Raw genomic sequence first — 21,096 nt, 5'->3', positions numbered from 1 at the left:
TATATCCCATTATACCTGTTAAATTAAGACACATGGCCGCAGTAGATATTTTTGGTCCGATTCCGAGAACTAACAGAGGTTTTTGCTACATCTTTGTCGCTGTTGAGCTCACTTCAAAATTTGTTACTTTCACTCCATTACGTAAAGCTACTGCTAAAACTGTTTCGAAAGCATTTGTAAAACATTTTCTATTTCATATAGGGCATGTGATGAAAGTAATTTCTGACAATGGATCACAATTTCGTAGTAGCGTATGGACACGCAAGTTACGAGCCAGAAACATTTCTCCGATCTATATATCCAAGTACCACGCTTCTTCGAACCCCTGTGAAAGATTAATGAAAGAAATTTGTAAACTGTGTAGAATATACTGCCACAAAAGACATATTGATTGGGATACACACATACTCTCATTCCAAGACGTAATTAATTCCATTCCAAATGAATCCACTATGCTATCTCCGTTTGTTATACCGAAAAACGTTGAACCACCAAACAAAATTAAAGAATTAGTAAACTTCCCTAAATGTCGTCGACTAAGACACCACGAAATAAGTGACATTGCGCTGAACAACATCAAACGTGCCGCAGAGCGCCGGAGAAGACAGCAAAAACAGGTTTGTACACGCCGAGACTTTCACGTTGGACAGAAAATATTAGTACGTACACATTATTTATCCAGTAAATTAAAAGGTAAGTGCAGTAAATTTGAACTTCTATACGCAGGTCCATATCGGATTCGCAGCATCCCTCACCCCAATGTTGTACACGTCGAAACTTTGAGAACTAGAAAATCGAAAGGCAACCACCATATCTCAAACATTAAACCGTTTATTGAAAGAAGACACTTTATGATTCAACACACTATGATGTCATTTATTAATGCAATTATTTCACTTGACTAATTACTGATGATTATCGCATTTTTTCTTGGCAAGTGCCCGGCAAGGTAAGGTTAGCAGGTCGCTTTTCTTGTCGTTACACATCAGACCGTGCACATTTTCCACTTTTTTTGTGTATATGATTGTACTCCAGTTTTGTTTGTATGCACTGTGAAATAGTTAAGATATAACACACCTGTTGACTTTGACATTTTTTGCCTTATGACATCTCAACATCGTGACTGTTTTACATTATTGCTGCTGCATTGTGATATTATCTGTACATTTTGCCTCTGAACACTGTCAATGCCTTTGACATATTACGTTTTCTGTCATGTTATGCTGTATGGTTAATTATGTTACCATAAACCAATCGTTATTTAGTGGGTATATGATTTAAATGCAAGACATTAATCTCTGTTCATCAATTTCAGTAAGAAATGGTGCGTGTAAGAAATAAATTCAACAGAAATGATAATTTCACCTACGGAATAAACGAAAGAAGATGCAATAACTTTATGAGGAAGAGTAAATGGATCAGGATTAACAAGCATTAACAAGAATATACTATACTCATCATAGAATAGCAGTCTTAACTAATTTTTTCTTTCAGAATACAAGGTGATTGATGCAGGCTGTCAGACTGAACTACACATCTTAGTTTTAGTGATGAAATATGCTAGAGATAAGGAATAGTTGTATAATGAGTAATGAAGTGATTTTTTGCAGATGATAATGAATACTGATGAATAATGATGAAGGATATGGTATTATGAATAATGAAGTTTTTATTTACAGGTGATGATAATAATGAAGTTATGATAATATGGATAATGAAGTGATTGATAATGAAGTTTTTTCTTTACAGATGAGGATAATGTTGGAGTTTTATATTTATGCTATGTAGTTATTTAAGTATTTGTTGCAGTTTGTTTTGACAGCAGGTGTTATATTGCATAGTAGGATGACGGAAAGTTTTGGAAAGGACAGCTATGGAACACATTTTATACACATTTCACTACTTGTTAATTCGAAGTTCACTACTTTTCAGCATAGTGTGCGTTTCTTCTTTCAGGTCAATAATCAATTTTGTATTTTTTCCAGGAGATGCTTGTCATGATACTTACTAAAACTGTTACTTATTATACCTGTTCTAGTACTTGCATTTTTATTTTTTTTTTACCCATTTGTGTCTATCATTTATAAATGTAATCACATATACTGCCTTGTTACATAACCTTGCTACAGCTGACTCATGACGAATGACGTTACCTATCCTCATTTGCAGCAATAGGTCAAAAGCAAAAAGTGTTATGCCTCAGCAATTAATTATCGATCCTAACGCAATGCATTGCTAACAAAAAAATGTATTAACAGTCCCAAATAGTGATACCAGTTTGAGAAAATTCTGAATAATACTGATTAGCTCTGAATAGTATGTCACTTGAGTAATGACTTCTTAATGAGACAACAAAAATACACATATATATAAAATAATGCTTAGTAACTGGCTAGTAATTGCCACTGTTATTGTAATGAGACTACTTATAATCCCCATGATTATTAATGCTATGACTATAATTAACTGATTTTTAATAATGACTTCATAATGATCTGAATAATAATGAATGAGGAACAATGCTTTATACTATTCGATACCTGATGGCCACTGAGTGTCAGTAATTAGTGTCACTTAATGAATTGTTATTAATTATGCCATTAATTAGCTCTTGTTTTCAATGTTCATACTTTGTAATTGGAAATGAATGTGACTGTTTATTAATGCTTTGTAATTAGAAGAAGGCTAATGATTCTTACTATATTGAAATGACAAATGATTAATTAACTATGCTTTACTGTTTAATAATGCTTTGTAATTAGAAGGCTAATGATTCTTACTATATTGAAATGACAAATGATTAATTAACTATGCCATACTTTGTAACTGGAAAAGAATGCGATTGTTTCATGATGCTTTGTTATTAGGAGAAGGTTAATGATTAATACTATATTGAAATGACAAATGATTAATTAACTATGCTTTATAATTGGAAATGAATGTGACTGTTTAATAATGCTTTGTAATTAGGAAAAAGCTAATGATTATTACTATTGAAATGACAAATGATTAATTAATTATGCTATACTTTATAACTGGAAATGAATGCGATTGTTTCATAATGCTTTGTAATTAGAAGGCTAATGATTCTTACTATATTGAAATGACAAATGATTAATTAACTATGCCATACTTTGTAACTGGAAAAGAATGCGATTGTTTCATGATGCTTTGTAATTAGGAGAAGGTTAATGATTAATACTATATTGAAATGACAAATGATTAATTAACTATGCTATACTTTGTAACTGGAAAAGAATGCGATTGTTTCATGATGCTTTGTAATTAGGAGAAGGTTAATGATTAATACTATATTGAAATGACAAATGATTAATTAACTATGCTACACTTTGTAACTGGAAAAGAATGCGATTGTTTCATGATGCTTTGTAATTAGGAGAAGGTTAATGATTAATACTATATTGAAATGACAAATGATTAATTAACTATGCTTTATAATTGGAAATGAATGTGACTGTTTAATAATGCTTTGTAATTAGGAAAAAGCTAATGATTATTACTATTGAAATGACAAATGATTAATTAATTATGCTATACTTTATAACTGGAAATGAATGCGATTGTTTCATAATGCTTTGTAATTAGAAGGCCAATGATTCTTACTATATTGAAATGACAAATGATTAATTAACTATGCCATACTTTGTAACTGGAAAAGAATGCGATTGTTTCATGATGCTTTGTAATTAGGGGAAGGTTAATGATTAATACTATATTGAAATGACAAATGATTAATTAACTATGCTATACTTTGTAACTGGAAAAGAATGCGATTGTTTCATGATGCTTTGTAATTAGGAGAAGGTTAATGATTCTTACTATATTGGAATGACAAATGATTAATTAACTATGCTATGCTTTGTAACTGGAAAAGAATGCGATTATTTAATAATGCTTTGTAACTAGGAAAAGAAGATTACTGATTCTATGTAAAACAATTAATGAACATTTTTCTGTAATACTACATACATGGTACAGAAATGTTCAATAACTGGGCTATGAATGCCGCAAACTACTACTGTAATTGACAATATTATGTGACTCAATGTCCTTCACCTTATGAGCTAACTACCCTGAATTACTGCAATGTCCATTTGTCCTGTTTATCCTAGTGATCATGGAGCACTATCTTTGGTTTTGCACTAATTCTACGTTGGTGTGCCTTGTAAGAGCGTGGTGTTGACACGACATGCTGTCCACCACCGTGAGCGATGAAGACGTTATTATGGTCCCACTGTTTGGTGTACCTAATATACTGCCAAAATAAAAAAAAATAATGGAATATTACTACGACAGTTCAGTGTCTTGGCTACACTGATAAATTCTGAGGGGAAAAGAACTTCAAGTTGTGTCACTTGGTGTTGTACTTCTGTGGAAAGATATGGACTTTCAAAACAGCTGTGTGCAATCTAAAGTGCTACAACCATGATGCAATCCTTCCCTTTCCTATCCTAATTCTTGTCACATAGTGAAAATCATTTTTTGCTAACATTATTTATGTTCATGGGTTATACATTTTTTTTCGATTTGCTGAACTCCAGTGCGAGTACACTTATGTCACTTGTCGACATGATTTTTTTGCTATTATGTTTATTTATTGCCAAAATGCTAAAGACATTTTTTTTTGATTTGTTCTGAAGTACAGTATATGTGCACTTTTGTCTTTTATATTGTATATACATTTTTTATTTTCTGAACTACAGTGCATGAGCACTTCTGTTAGGTGTTAATATGTTTTCTACTGAACTTCAGTGCCTGTACACTTTTCTCATTTTTCAATATGATTTCTACTATTCTGTATATTCAATACTTTAATGCGTATGCACTTATGTCATTTGTTACTAATTGTACATACATTTCATCAATTACTGATATGTTCTCAACTGCAGTGCATGTGCACTCATGTCACTTGTCAACATAATATTTTGCCAGTCTGTTTATTTGTTCTGAATATGCTAAAGAATTTTTTTTCAGTGCCTGTGCACTTTGTTATCTGTCAAATAATTTGTATATACATTTTTCTGATTTGCTACTATGTTTTGTACTCACATTTTGTCTTTGTCTGATATATTTTGTACTTAGTGCGTGTGCACAACATTTAAATATTCTGTAAGTTGTAGAATTTTGTTAATTTAAGAAAAATTTTGCCGCGCTTGGCAAGTCCAAATGACTCACCATCGCTGCCAGATTTTTGCCCCCCCAGTGGAGGGTTATGAAAAACGTATGTAACATAGCAGCGATGGCGAGGCATTGTAGCATCTGTGACCAGAGAGTATGCGCTTGACCGCGCGAGTGTTGCGAGCGGTTCTCAGTCTGTCGGTCAGTCGTTGCGAGTCTGTAGCTCTGTCTAGTTGCGTGCAGTACTCTGTCGGTCAGTCGTTACGAGTCTGTAGCTCTGTCTAGTTGAGAGCAGTACTCTGTCAGTAGTCGTCACGTGCAGTACGCTAGTAGTCGTCATGCAGAGCAGTCGGTCAGTGGTAGCAGCCCAGTGGGGTTGCGTGATGTGGTCTGGCGACAACACTGGTCAAGATGCTGAATGAGATATACTGTTAATTAAGATAATCATCGGATAATGTAAAGTTTAATTATTGTAACTAATTTTCAACAAGTGCCCCCAATAATAACTTTGATTTCAAAAGCAATTTTACATAAAATTTTCATTTAATTGAAGTAACTATTTCGTTCCACTTCCCTTAAACAAAAGTTTCAGTTTCCAATTAGATTACAAAAGAAAAAAAAAGGGAATATTATTATTTGCAATGCAGTTCCTCCAAGCGGTGCGCAACAACAAGAGCAGAAATCTGACTAGGTGTTGCAATGAGGTAAGAATTTGATTTTGATTTTTTTGCACAGGGCCAAAGACCGATATTTCGGTTTAATTGAATCATTATTATCATTTTTCTGAGATTTTCTTATCACTGAATGGACTTTAATTTTTTATGAAGAACTTATACTTGAGTCAGATTGCGATTCACACTTTTATTGTCATTAAATTTAATTGCAGGGAGGTTACGTTTGGCTCCCATTTCTATTAAGTATTGTCATTACATTCCTTTTAAAAATTGGTGGGGAGGTTACACTCTGCTATCGCAAATACTGACACATTTTACAATCACATAATAAATACAGAAAAATTCCTATCCTAAATACAGAGAAATATTACAACAAAAAATATAAGGAGAATAACAAATGTCTTTTACACCACATTCAGTAATATTTTTGTTCAATAATTACGATATATACCACTTGCCCAGAGCGGCGTATATGGTACAAATAAACTCTTGTTCTTTAATAACGTGAGTTTGCCAGGGAACGTTACACACTGCACAGCATTTAATGGCAGGATACCACGGATCATTGACTACCTTGAGGAGCTCCGTTTACACGACAAGAAGGCACGCCCTTAGAAAACCAAATGGGCCACAAGACCTTCCTGCCGGGTTCTCAATCCCAGTGAATGAGATTCGCTCCTCAAAAGCGTCTGCAATCACCAAGTACTCTAAACTGCAGTATGGTATCACTGACCTGACGTCCTTCACTAAAAGGTCAAGAGAGGGAACTGCCAATAGCCTTAGGTTCACTCACTATCATTACTACTACTACTACTACTACTAGTACTACTGTTACGAGTTTGACCTGACGATGCAGTCTGTTATACCTGGTGTTGGTGGTGAGTGGGCGGAGCCAGGGGTGAGGCGGTAGTGTCAGGTCATTGGAAGCAGCCAGGCTTAGCTGCGAGCAGGGTGTAGTGGGTAATGCTGGCCTGGGGCTGCGGACTCACCCCCGGATTCACCAGTCCACCACCACCAACTGCTGAGGCATTGGCAGTCGTCTGGTGCTGCTGCCCACCACCTCCACGGAGACCAAGGACGGAGCGGAAGAAGGAGGAGGCCTAGCAATGGCTGACTCCATGATGTGCAGCTCCTCGGCAGATAGCTTCGTGGTGATGGGCGTGACGCACGATCCAACTCGTTATACTGGCGTTCTAATGACAGTACATTGTGTCCTGATACGTGTTAAGACCATCAGAGGCTTCCCCTCTGTGAAAAGAAAATAACCATTGCGTTATAGCGCATGTTTAAGTACTAATAAATAGATAGATATGGAAGTATGAATGATAGGAAGAATATGACATCTATAATAATAGTCACCTTGTTCGTTCCCAGACCATGGCTCAGTCACAGCAGCCAGCCTTTCATCAAGAATTTTGGGATCAAAATCCCCATACACATCAAACTTTGCCCGGATAAATGCACTGAGCTGAAATTGCACTTGCAGAAAAAAAATTACAATTAGAAAAATGTATGTGCAGAAAAAAATGTATTTACATATCGATGGATCGAATCTTATGCAGTTCCGATGGCTCGTCCCCCTGGCGAAGACGAAGACCATGGTCTAAACTAGAGGGCTGGACCACACCTAATTAATCTACAACAACAACAATAAAGTATACGTTATATTACAGTATTATCGCACACTTGCGATATTACAAAAACACAAAACAAGTTTCATACTCAAGTTTTTGAGCTGATGGGGTTGAATTCCCCCTTCCCAGTGCATCATACAGCGAGTCCGGCACCTCAGCGAAGAATGCTGAAATGATGAGGAAAACAAATTCAATTTCACACGTGAACAGAGGAGTTCTATATTGTAAATAGGGTTTCACATACTAAATAACACTCATACGAAAGTAATAACTTACGTGGGACTTTGTTCAGACGAGTGCGTTTCCCCTCACCGCTGCAGTTGTCTGAACATCTCTTCATGATAATTGCGAAATGCAGACAAGAAGGACTCGGTGACTGTATCGGAATGATGGTGGCACATGGATGCTGGGGTTCAAATAAAATGCTGAGCATCCTCCCACGCTACCGAGACGCCAACCAATGGGCATTGAGTTTCATAGGGTGAGCCCACTAGCACCACTGGCGACTGGATGCTGAACTAGCCATGTAAGTCCAAAACCTCGAGGAGACCTGAGTCTCTGATAATTTATGGATTTACAGTGATAGAATTCATACTACGAGTAAAGATGCTATTTGGAATACACGCTGGATGATATTGAATTCAGCCTCTGCATCTCGAGTCATTATGTGTATTACGAGCTCAGTGCATTCAGCAGATTTTTCAGCTGCAGAGAATTCAATTAAACCTCTGAACACTTACGTAATATTGTGGATGAAGGAAGGGGGTATTTTATTGCATCTCGCTCAAAGTCAGCGAGCTTCGTGATTTTCGACAGTGAGTGTTATATACGAGAAATTATACCTCGCCAGTATCAACACTGGCGTTTATTATATTTAGCTTAGCTCCGTAAACGCTGAAGCAAATGATTTAGAAAGTCTTCAGATAATAAAACGGAGAATTTTAGTATTCAGGAAAGGTTTACAGCGGAAAAGGTGAAATTTCAAGTAGCGGTATTGGTGGGAGCGAAGGCTTATATGAACACTGAAAGTTTAGTAAATCATTCTGCCATGATGCCGGAAAATTTTTACGTAGAATTTCTCGAAATGTATAGATATAACTAAATTAGAGCACGTTTATAGTAGAGTGTTATACGTTTGGAACTCTTAAGAGCTGAAATTAAATATCTTACATGTTTAATAGATATTTTTCATTGTCTTAACTCTGGAAATGTTTCTCAAAAGTGAATATCATCTTATTTCAGAGGTAGAATGCTACATTCAACAGAATAATAAAGCGATGAACACTAGATGGAAAGATACAGTGTGCTACCCACTGTAAATTATTATTCTCTCGTTCTGCCACGCATGTAGTAGGGTGATGGAAAAATTTTTCTTGAAATTCATAGTTATAATTTTTGTACTGATGTGTTATATGTTTGGAACTCTTTCGACCTGGTGTTAAATATAAAACGTCTTTAACAGAGGCATTTCATAGACTTTCAATGCTTCAATAAGTCCGGAAAAGTCTTCTCGGTGTTATGAAGCGAAGTGACTGAAGAGCTTTGAAGGAGCTCTTTGTTCATCGCTGTTAAGAGCACATGCGTGTGTGCCCTAGCAGTGAATTTCCTTTGTTTACGTAGTTCCTGTTTTGGGACAGATAAATATCTAAACCCTTTTAAAGAGCTCGCGATGCCTTTGTTGTCGCTGTTATGAAAGCATTCTGAGACTTCTGCAGGTAGCAGCGTGCCCAGACGCCTAGCTGTTTGTGTCCAGCCGTCACCAGCAGGCCCGAGAGAAGGAGGGTGTTCTTAGAGTTAGCAGCCCACTGGCACTAGCTGGCCTGAAAGCGGGCTAGACCTTTGTTGTTCTTCTTAACAGGTACCAACGAGCTCGGTTGCCTGGGTAGCTGAGAGGGATCGGGCAGAGACAAACGCAGTGCGACTGAGCTGGATGATCACCTGACCCATCGCGGTGCGCTCTGGCGGTGAACTCGCAAACTAAGTCAGTTAGGTCTTCGGTCTATTGGACTGGAGGCAGTTTTCTCTTGTGGGGTGGGATCTGAGAGAGACGTTTCCATGCGTTGTGTTATGCAAAGTATTTATTTGCAGGACTGTATTCTTCTTCTTCATATTTTCAAGCATTAATGCTCGCTTCCATTCTTCATGCAGAGCTGAGAATGCACTCCTCGGCTGAGTGAGTGCATGTAATACAGCTATTTCTGGCATTTCCTCATGCTCCTTCCACACTGATAGCTAAACAAACACTGATATCTCAACCACTTGTGATGGTAACACCAAACTAAGCCCATAGTGATGTAGGTAGACAATAAATTTAAACAAATTTCAAGAAATTTATACAAATTTAAACAAATTGTATTCGAACTGAATGACATCATGAGCAGCTTCTAATGGAGACAACACCATACTAACCCACCTCAGCTACAGGATTAAGCTCTTAGAGCAAATTTCCCTCCAGTTTCGAAATTCCCGTCAAGGGGACATGGCACTTTCCTGCCAAAAGCCGCCATCTTGGAAGATGTCAGTGGGGTGGCACCCCTTGTTGCACTACTTACAGGTACGGATACTGGCATAACACAAACCGCAACCATTGTAATGAGATAAATGTCCATGAAGTGATAGTGACAATAGCACCTGCCATGAATACCCACCAAATTCAAGCACCCCAACGGAGAGAGGCAAGGACATGACCGAAATCAACCACACAAACGGTTAGAGGCGTTGGGTGACTGATATCAAACAACCCGATGGGAACAGAAAACTATTGCATACACATCGCTGTTCTTGGATCACACTACACAAAGTTTCTAACCAGATATTGAAATGGCTACCGTAAACATACTGCACTGTTCTATCACATTTATAACATTAAGCCGGCCGCGGTGGCCGTGCGGTTCTGGCGCTGCAGTCCGGAACCGCGAGGCTGCTACGGTCGCAGGTTCGAATCCTGCCTCGGGCATGGGTGTGTGTGATGTCCTTAAGTTAGTTAGGTTTAAGTAGTTCTAAGTTCTAGGGGACTTATGACCTATGATGTTGAGTCCCATAGTGCTCAGAGCCATTTGAACCATTCATAACATTAAAGTAAATTTTTAACATAAATATCGACCGTTATAACACCAAGGTTTACATTTACAAGGGTCATTTCCAAAGTTCAGCCCTCTGTAGGATAGAACTGAAGAAAATCTTTCATTTAACGTACATTATACCTTTACATGTCTTCAATGTAATCTCTGTGCAAGGTAATGGCAGCTTCCCAACGTTTCGGCACCTTCTGTATTCCATATTCGTTGTTTATCTTTCGTCTGATTACTAGGGTCACCTCATTGGAAGTTTCAACAAGTGTATCAAAACGTTTTCACGGAAACGAACAGATCACCTTCGGTCTCTGCCATGAAAGCACTGCGCTATTCTGAAGCAACTCTCTTAATGCTTTATAAAAATCTGTTGTGTTCTTTTCACGTCGGGATTCAGTTTTGATGCAGGAACGCTGGTCGCTACGTGGAATGCGGAACAAAAATATTCTGTTTCCATTTTAAAATTCAAAGCTGACCTACTCCACGCCGGGGTGGTGTTTACGAGATGACGTGTTGTAGCGCAGACTCATGTCCTCTTTACTGACATTAACTTTTCACAAGGAACGTTTTTCCTTACGACGCGTCGGTTTTGACACATTTATTTTGCTGGGGTTACAACAAACAACCTGTATATCCTGAAAACCTAGGACCCTAAAATACACTTCAGGACAGTTGCATGCTCTTTGTCAAAATATCGCGGACGGAAAATAGTCGCCATTCGGGTCTCTAGGCGGGGGCCAATGACAGGGAAGTGGTCATCAGCAACAACAATGTGGCATTCTACAGGGGATGACTAGACGGCTTAGCCCCGCTTACCACTGCAGGACCTGAACTGTGGTACAACTGTAAAAGAAAGAAATTGTCAGGAGCATTCGATAGGTCTCCAATCAAATCACCAAAACTCTTTTCCGAATTATTGGTGGGCGCTAAAGACCAGGCTGTTGTCCAACCTAAGCACATCATCATCACCATAATCAGCATCATCATCATCATCATCATCATTAGCTACTTATCAGTTACCTACTAAGAGTCTCAGCCCGGAAAATAAAGGATTAAATATATGAAATGTGTCAGTATCGCTGTCTACAGTCACCACAAGTCAATACGACCGATCACAGGAGAGAATCTCAGACAACCTTAGCGCCATTGCCTTTACATGAAAAACGCGACACAGCTATATACTAGTGAACAATATTCCTGGACGTGATTGAGAGACTGCATCCTGAGGTGGGCATATGTGTCATTTACCTTCTCTATATGAAATGATAACTTGTCACAACTAAAGGAGACGATGTAAAGTAAAAATAAGAGATAATAATACACACTTTTGATGACCTTGGCGGCCACTAGCCCCAGGGGGCCTAATACATGGTGTTTCACATAAGGTAGTGTTCTCTGTAACTCACAAACAATAAGTGAAAGAAATATCTATTTACATAGGCCAATGTAAGAAATGATGCTCTTCCTAAGGGGTTTTGAACACAGTTTACTTCTTTATCTTCCAGATAGTTAAGGCAGCGAGTTATAATTTTTTAAATAAGACTTTTTTGTCTCATGTAGCTGATATAGAAGGCTGTTCGGAAACTAAGGTCCGATCTCTCGCGAAATGAATACCACTGTGAAAATGGAAAATATCTTTGCAACAGTTAGCTACACCTTGCAGCTACTTCTCTACATATTCACCGCTTTAAATGAGAAAATGTCGTAGCGTTATACCAACTTTCCAACATCCGCATCAGAGAAGGCAGTGGCCTGTGCTTTCCACCAATTCTCTACACTGGTCTAGTAGTCGTTATCTGAGCTAAAATGTAATCCTCGTAGTCATCGGTTCATGTTAGCAGAGAAGAAACTCACAGGGAGTTAGTTACGGAGTTGTATTGTGGGTGATCGAACACTTCACATCGTCAAAGCCGCAGGAGCATCTTCATTGCCCCTACAGATCGCGGCCGAGAATCGTCATGAAAAAGGGAATCCATGACAGTTATGTTATATGAGATGCTTGACATGAAGTGAAATCTCTCACTAGGCCCTAGTACTTAGCTGGAGACACTACTTTCTAGGCATCCTTTTACACACTCACTGTAGCCTCAGAACGGCAAAAAGCGACGCGACGAGATTGACGAGCGTGTTAGAGGCACTGCCCAACACATTTGTGCAAACCTCCAACCGATCTTCACTATGGTTTCCATTTTGCGCTAGGTTGGGCCTTACTTACCTATTGCCCCTCGCATTTAAAACAGCCGTGTACAAGCCAATTAAAATCAAATTTACACCAATTTCATTTGAAGAACTGCAAAAATTCAAAGTTTGAGGGCGGGATGCAACTTGCTATACATAACTGGCCTTGTTCAGATGGATATTCTGGTTGCGTAACGTTCATTTGCGTTAGGTGATCCACAAGAGGCCATTTCACTGAATGGATAAGCAAGCATCAACATCAGGATCAGCTTCAGCAATATATCAGTACTATCGTCGGATGAATATGCCACGTTTATTCCACGTCAATATCCGTGGGAGACCAAACATCGTTTGTTCATTCTGACCTGCCTTGTATACGGCAGCGTCCAGATACTTCTAGAATCTAATGGAACATGACTTCAAACAGTGCATCAAGGAATCTTATCGCTCCGTGACACCAGCTACCTTAAACCTTGTCCACAGGTCATGAAGCAGTTGGATTAAGTTGTGGATTCAGTAAAATTACCATCCGTTTGAGCACCTCACTTAAACGAACATTCCGCCATGACAACATCCATCTGAACACGGTCAATTACTTATAGCATGTCGTATACCGCTAAAACTTTCAACATCTTCTCAATTAAAACTGATGAAAATTTGATTTAAATTGGTTTGTGCCTGCCTGCAGTGAGGACAAGATCAGACAAATTACAGCACACACAGAGGCTTTTACACTCTCATTCTTCCCGCGCTCCAAACGTAGTGCACGAGAGATGTGGCCCTTTGAATTGGTACGACAAGTGGTACACTATGCCACGCACTTCACAGTGGTTTGAAGAGTGTGGATGTAGATGTAGATGTAGACGATGCAGATGTAGAGGACGTAAATGAAGCACAACTAAAATCATTATTTGGTTTATTCGTGCTGCCCTCATCCTTTACCATACAGAGAATGGATTGTTACAGCGTTGGGCTCTGACTAGCTAAAAATGTGGGCACACAATACAAGAGCAATCAAGTCACCACGACACTATATTGCTGCCTAGGATATGACAAAACTATTGTGAAATTGAATCGTCTGTGTAACATAGTATAAAAAGTTTTTCCAGTCTTTTCAACAGCAATACACTGATGAAAATATACACTGAGGAAAAGAAATTTCAACACCAAAAAATGGTCAATGTAATGTAATGAAATTTCTGGAATACATTTGCCTTGGTAACATATTCACAGGATTAACATGACAAGAGCACAGGTTAATGTATGCACAAGGTAAGCCATTGCAGATGTGAAATGCTGGTGCATTAATAACCAGCGTAACCGCCAGAATCTTGATTCCAAGCGTGCAAACGTGCATGTATTGTGTTCTACAGGTCCTGGATGTCTGTTTGTGTGATGGGCTACCACGCCTGTTGTACTTGGTCGGTCAGTACAGGGACGGTTAGTGCTGGTTCGGGTTGACGTTAGCATTTTCGTCCGATGACGTCGTACTCGTGCTCGATTGGAGACAGATTTGGTGATACAGCAGGCCAAGGCAACATGTTGACACTCTGTAAAGCATGTCGAGTTACAAGAGCTGTACGTGTTCGAGTGTTATCCAGTTGGAAACACCACTTGGAATGCTGTTCATGGACGGCAGCACAGCATGTCGAATCACGACTGTCAGGGTGCATGGGATAATCGAGAGAGTGTTCCTGCCGTCATACCAAATCACACCTCAGACCATAACTCCATCTGTATGTCCAGTGTGTCTAGCACGCAGACACGTTGGTTGCAGTCCCTCAGAAGGCCTCTTCCAAACCAACGCACGGCCATCACTGGCACCGAGCCATCTTTCATCAGAGAACACATCAGACCACCACCCGGTTCTCCAATGAAGTCTCGCTTAACAACACTGGAGTCACTTCCTGGCAGATTAAAACTGTGTGCTGGACCGAGACTCGAACTCGGGACCTTTGCAGAAGGTACTGGTAGAAGTAAAGCTGTGAGGACCGGGCGCGAGTCGTGCTTGGGTAGCTCAGTCGGTAGAGCACTCTCCCGCGAAGGCAAAGGTCCCGAGTTCGAGTCTCGGTCCAGCACACAGTTTTAATCTGCCAGGAAGTTTCATGTCAGCGCACACTCCGCTGCACAGTGGAAATCTCATTCTGGGAACAGTGAAGTCGCTAGCGGCAGTGGTTTGGAGTCAGTGGAATGTACATTACAGGGCGTGTGCTTCGGAGTTCCCCTTGAAGTAACCGATTTGCAACAGTGTGCTGTGTCACTGTGGTGCCAGCTGCTGCTCAGATTGCTGCTGCAGGTACGATACGTTGCGTCACAACCATACGCTGAACACGATGCTCTTCCCTCTCGCTAATGCCACTTGGTCGTCTGGAACCCAGTCATTTGCTACCGTTCATTCTCGTGACCGCAAGCGATCACGTACAGTCGCTACATTTCTGACAAGTCTTTCTGCAGTATCACACAAGGAGCATCCACCTTCTCGTAGTCCTATTACATGACCAAACTCAGTGGGGTGTAGATAGTGGCCTCTTTGTCGTCTTAAAAGCATTCTTGTTAACTTCAGCTCACGAACTCCAATCCCAAAGGTAACTAACGCTCACGACCGTTCCAAGGTGTATTTAAAGCAAATCTCATTTTCATCCTCATTGTGGCTCTACTAGTTTCACTCTTAAGCGACTGGCACGAAATTTAGAAAGACATCGTCTTTGAGACGTGGAAACACGCTTGATAACTTTTGTTTATGTCACACACCACCATCTATGTGTTGTGATTTTTTTTGCATCAGTATATTTTCACGACTTGATTTTCTTGTCTAGACATTTGATAACATCCAAGTACTCTCTGAAGAATCAGTGTAAAAAATTCCGTAGATAAAACAGTGCTTCAACATAAAATTTTGCTTCAGCGAGAAACTGAAACAGAACATGCATTCACATGAAATCTGGTAATTTGATTCGATTTTCTGTTGTTTCTAGACAGCGAATGTTCTTAAATTTCCCGCTGCATATGTAAATGAATGGTTGAGGTTAATGAATATGAGCCTAAGGGGTCCGCAACGTGAAACTACATTATTATACGAATGTGACGGAAACAAAGAGAAAAATGCTTTACGTCATCGGGAAGACCATACTTTATTGAAAATATGTATTCACGTTACACAGTTTTTAAATCTACCACCAGAACAGAGGGCACGTTCAGTAAAATTTACGTCAGTTATTATTGACCAGCGCTGGAACGAATACAGTTGCTTTATCGTGGGAGCGTAGAAACAACCTCTGCAGTCATTTTGAGAATGTATGGGTTCAAGTATCGACGCGGCGTTTGTTTCAAAGATACCACATACTGGCGGTTTACGTCGAGTCAGCGGTCGTACGTCATTGATTCCTAGAACTATAGTCCGTAGATAGCCCAGCGGAAGGCAGGGGGCGCTACGCCAGGGACCTGGTTCGACAACAAGCCGTCCATTTGGTCGCCAAACAAATAGTTTCAGAGGCAGTGGCGTTGCTTCAGGGTTTCAATAAACATTTATTTTCAGTTCTGCTGTTAGTTTACCCTCTCCCTCCGTATTGATAGCGACGTTGCTATCATATACATGGTAATTAATTTGCGCGGCACGAATTGCTTTCCAGACTGATTCTATGAATCTGAAGAGAAGCCATTTCAAGTGATACAAAAGTTGTCACTGCCACTGAGTACTTTGCCGCCTGCACGATGTATAGGTGATAGTCTTGCACAGTGATTCTTCCCGAACAGTAAGTGACATGTGCACCAAGTTCCGCTGAAAGCGGTCCAGTGGGTTAGAATGAGATGTGGGACATATACACATATATACACACAAGCAACTAAACGTATATGCTTTTTTGTAACATGAGTGGATCCAGTCTCATCTTGGCCACGCTTGAACTGAAATAAAGTAAAGTACTTTAAGGTTTTGTTGTAATACTTGACATAAGACTGTATACCTTTGGTGAAAATGATCTCATATTAAGTGTATGTGAGAATACTTACTAGCCTTTGAATTATACTCACTATTTGATGTGTCGACAAATAAGACTTTTTTAGTTGTGGCTATTGTGGAAATTTGAATCACATATACTGAATAAGTGAGAGGTCCTGGATGAAAGTACGAGGGTAAGTCAATTATTATCCGTAAAGTAGTTATAATGTTTTATTTTAATCAAATAGGTAACTTACAAGAACATCATTTTTCGACAAAGTCTCCTTGCGTTTCAGCGCACTTGGTCCATCGTTGTACAAGTTTCCTGATGCCCTCATAAAAGAAGGTTCTCGGTTCAGCTGCGATCCAGGAATGCACCGCCTCTTTCACTGCTTCGTCCGAGGCAAATCGACGGCCCCTTAATGCCTGCTTGAATGGACCAAACAAGTAATAGTCAAAAGGGGCAAGATCGGGACATTATGGAGGATGATCCAGTTCATCAAACGTGAGTTTGTGGAGCGTCTCAGCAGAGTGGGCAGCAGTATGCGGATGGGCATTGTCGTGCAACAACAAAACACCTTTTGACAGCAATCATCGGCGTTTGCATCGAATTGCAGGCTTTAGCCTGGCAGTAAGCACCTCACTGTAATGTAGACTGGTGATTGTTGTGCCTCTTTCCCCATAATGTTCCAGTACTGGACCTTTTGCGTCCCAAAAAACTGTAAGCATCCCTTTTTCTGCGGACGGTTGGGTCTTGAACTTTTTCTTGCCCGGCGAATTTGGATGTTTCCATTCCATACTCTGCCGCTTACTCTCTGGCTCTTAATGATGGATCCATGTTTCGTCACCAGTAATGATCCTGTCTAAGAACTTGTCCCCTCCGTTACCATAGCGATCCAAATGTTTTTTGCAGATGTCCAAGCGCGTTTGCTTATGCAACTGTGTGAGTTGTTTTGGGACCCATCTTGCACAAATTTTATGAAACCCAAATCTGTTGTGGATGATTACGCAGTCAGAACCGTAACTAATTTGCAGGCTATGTGCCACTTCGTCAATAGTAAATCGGCTGTCCAAGAGAATCATTTCACGTGAACTCTCAATGGTTTCTTCATTTGTGGCGGTAAACGGCCGTCCGGTTCCTACATTGTGTGTAACACTTGTGCGACGATTACGGAATTTTTCAATCCATTCGTAACACTCCGTCATGGCAAAACATTGTTCCCGTAATGTACCGGAAGTCTTCGATGGATTTCGGCCCCTGACACGTCTTCCGACCACAAAAAAAAGGATCACTGAACGTAGCTCTTCTTTGGTGCAAATAGACAGCGGAGCAGCCATGATTCACAGCACGACAGCGATAACGAAACTAACCTAGCAGCATGAAAATTGCAAAGTTATAACAACAAAAAAATAAAAAGCATGCGTCATCAACGTAAAACGACAATACTACCAAAATAAAAAAAAATATAACTAAATTGCGGATATTAATTGACTTACCCTCGTAGTTACTCCAATTGCCCGAAAATAGCCGTAAGGTATACAAATGTTGAAAACTGTAATTTAAAGTAATACTGATAGCGCATGTACCAGCAATTGACATATTTCGGTTGAATGCCGATTATGTAACATCGTCGGATTTCTGAGTAACGAACAGTATCAAGAGCTATATTACTACTTCTACTGGTAGGCACAAAAGACAATAATTTTCTTTTCGTATCATATTATTCTTAAAATGGAGCGAATTTGCAAACATTTACGTCATTAACAACATGCAGTCAGAAAAGTTACAAATCAGATGTTGTGAAGGAGACGAGACACCACATAGTGGATTCATAAATTACACTGCCTGACAAAAAACCTGGAGTAGACACAAGCGGAGAACGAAAGGTAATGAAACTTTCCGGCCGCGGTGGCCGTGCGGTTCTAGGCGCTCCAGTACGGAACCGCGCGACTGCTACGGTCACAGGTTTGATTCCTGCCTGGGGCATGGATGTGTGTGATGTCCTTAGGTTAGTTAGGTTTAAGTAGTTCGAAGTTCTAGGGGACTGATAACCACAGCAGTTGAGTCCCATAGTGCTCAGAGCCATTTTTTTAATGAAACTTGTTCGGTTGTCGCGCCGCGAGGGGTAGCCACGCGGTCTACAGCGCCTTGTCACGGCCCGCGCGGCTTCCCCCCGTCGGCGGTTCGAGTCCTCCCTCGGGCATGGGTGTGTGTGTGTTGTCCTTAGCGTAATAGGGTTTAAGTTAGATTAAGGAGTGCGTAAGCTTAGAGACCGAAGACCTCAGCAGTTTGGTCCCATGAGACCTTAAAACAAATTTCCAAATTATTTTTCGGTTGAGAGTGTATGTGATGTTATTCAAGAGTTTACGAAATCGAATCAAATTTTCAAAGAACTCGGCAGCACGGGCACACTTATCAGTATGACGTTGCATCATATCTGTGACTGATGTACGCACTTCTTCGATAGGGAAGGGTGTCTTAAAGCCGCCTTGTGCTCTCCTGCGGGAAGCTGCCTCACAACTGTTTGAGCGGTCCTTTATATTCTCCGACGGATATGACGTCCGAGCTGATAACACACGTGATCTTCCGAGGACAGATATGGGACCTTTTTGGCGATAGGAATACCTTAACGTCAGGCAGGCAGTTCATAGAGACACGTGTCATGTACGAGGTTCCTAATTTCGCGCCAATGGTGTGTTGGAGCGATATGCGGTTGGCATCCCTGCACACACCTGTGTTTAAGATGAAACTGCCAGAAGTTTCATTGTTGAATATCTGTTTGTCATTGTTCAGTTCTGTATTGAGTAGAGCACTGTAGCACACTTTGCGAATTTCCAGATGGCAGAGTTAGGGGAGCAACGCGTATGCATTAAATTTTGTGTGAAACTCAAGAAAACTCTAAAGAGACACACCAAATGATGCAGGAAGCCTGTGGCGATGAGTGCTTAAGCTGTACTCAGCTTTAGGAATGGTTCACACGGTTTAAACACGGCGAACGGATGATAGTCTTTTACGAAGCCCTTCGATGTCTACCATCGACACTCATGTCAGGAACTTCATCGAAATTGCGCTTGCCAGTTGAAGACTGACTCTCCGAGAGGTTGCAGAAGAATGTAACTTTTCAGTTGGATCACGTCATGAAATTCTGACACAGCAACTAGGAATGCATCGTGTTGTCGCCTAGTTCGTCCCACGGCTCATGGGTCGGGTTTAGAATGAGCTTCGCCTCGCAATCTATGAAGAGTTTCTGGATCGCGCAAATGATATCGAGATGTTCCTTAAGAGAATCATAACTGCTGATGACACATGGGTGTACGGTTGGGTTCTATCTTCACAGTGGGTCGGGAAAGGTTCTCCAAGAACAAAATATGCTCGGCAGGTCAGGTCAAATGTCAAAGTAACACTGAAAGTTTTCTTTGACTTTGAAGGATTATTTCATCATGAACTCGTGCCACCGGGACAAACTACGAGTATTAATCAATGGCACTATCGGGGCATGTTGTGACGCCTGCGAGAAAATGTGAGAAGGAAACGGCCTGAAATGTGGCGAGACAATTCGTGGGTGTTGGATCATAATAGCGCACCCGCATATTCCTCCGTGTTTGTTGCGTGGCCATGGTACGAAAAACGATATTATTGTGCTGCCTCATGCTCCGTACTCTCTAGACCTAGTCCCTGCGGACGTTTTTATTTTTTTTATTTTTAGTGTTTTAAACCCCGGTTAAGGGATGTAAGAGAGGTAAAAGAGAATTCACAGACGGCGCTTCGAGTGATCCAGCAAGAAGAGTACCAAGACTGCTTCTGGAAGTGGAAACGGGTTTGTGAGCGGTATATCGATTGTGGAGGCGAGTATTTCGAAGGAAATCATGCACAAGAAGTAAAAGGAAAGCGTAGAAAAATTTTGTAGTCAACGTTCCTTGTATGGGCAAGCGTTGTCCCGCTCAGAAGTGGGATCACGATACTGGCGCATGAGTGGAAATACGTGAGGGAGCAGCGTGTGCGTGACACACCACCGTGCCGTCAGAATTGGTTCAGTTATCGCCAGCCGTAACCTGAAGTGATGTACTATGGCTGACCACAACAGAATGTTGATTAACTTGGCTGTCCATTTCCGAAATATTGGAAGACCGGGACATCTGACCAGGTCATCATACTCGCCGACTAAGGTCATCCGGGATAGGGCAGAGTCGCGATTCATCGCTGAACACAACGCGGCACCATGCACCAGCAGACCACATTTCGCAATCAAAACGCCACTCCAGACGCAGCCGTTTGTGCTGTACTGTTAACGGCAGCCTACGCGTTGCACGGTAATTCCCTAGTCCAGTGGTTGTTAGTCTCCTCCTGCTGACGTAACCGGGTACAACGTGACCGGTGCGCAATACGGTGCCCCTCTCTTGCGGTGGTCAGACGTGGTCAACAAAAATCTTTATGACGGGTGTGCCTGCTCTCACCTTCCCAT

Source organism: Schistocerca serialis, chromosome 4, assembly GCF_023864345.2.
Source record: "Schistocerca serialis cubense isolate TAMUIC-IGC-003099 chromosome 4, iqSchSeri2.2, whole genome shotgun sequence".
Classification (NCBI taxonomy): Eukaryota; Metazoa; Arthropoda; class Insecta; order Orthoptera; family Acrididae; genus Schistocerca; species Schistocerca serialis.
This window is presented reverse-complemented; position numbering follows the sequence as displayed.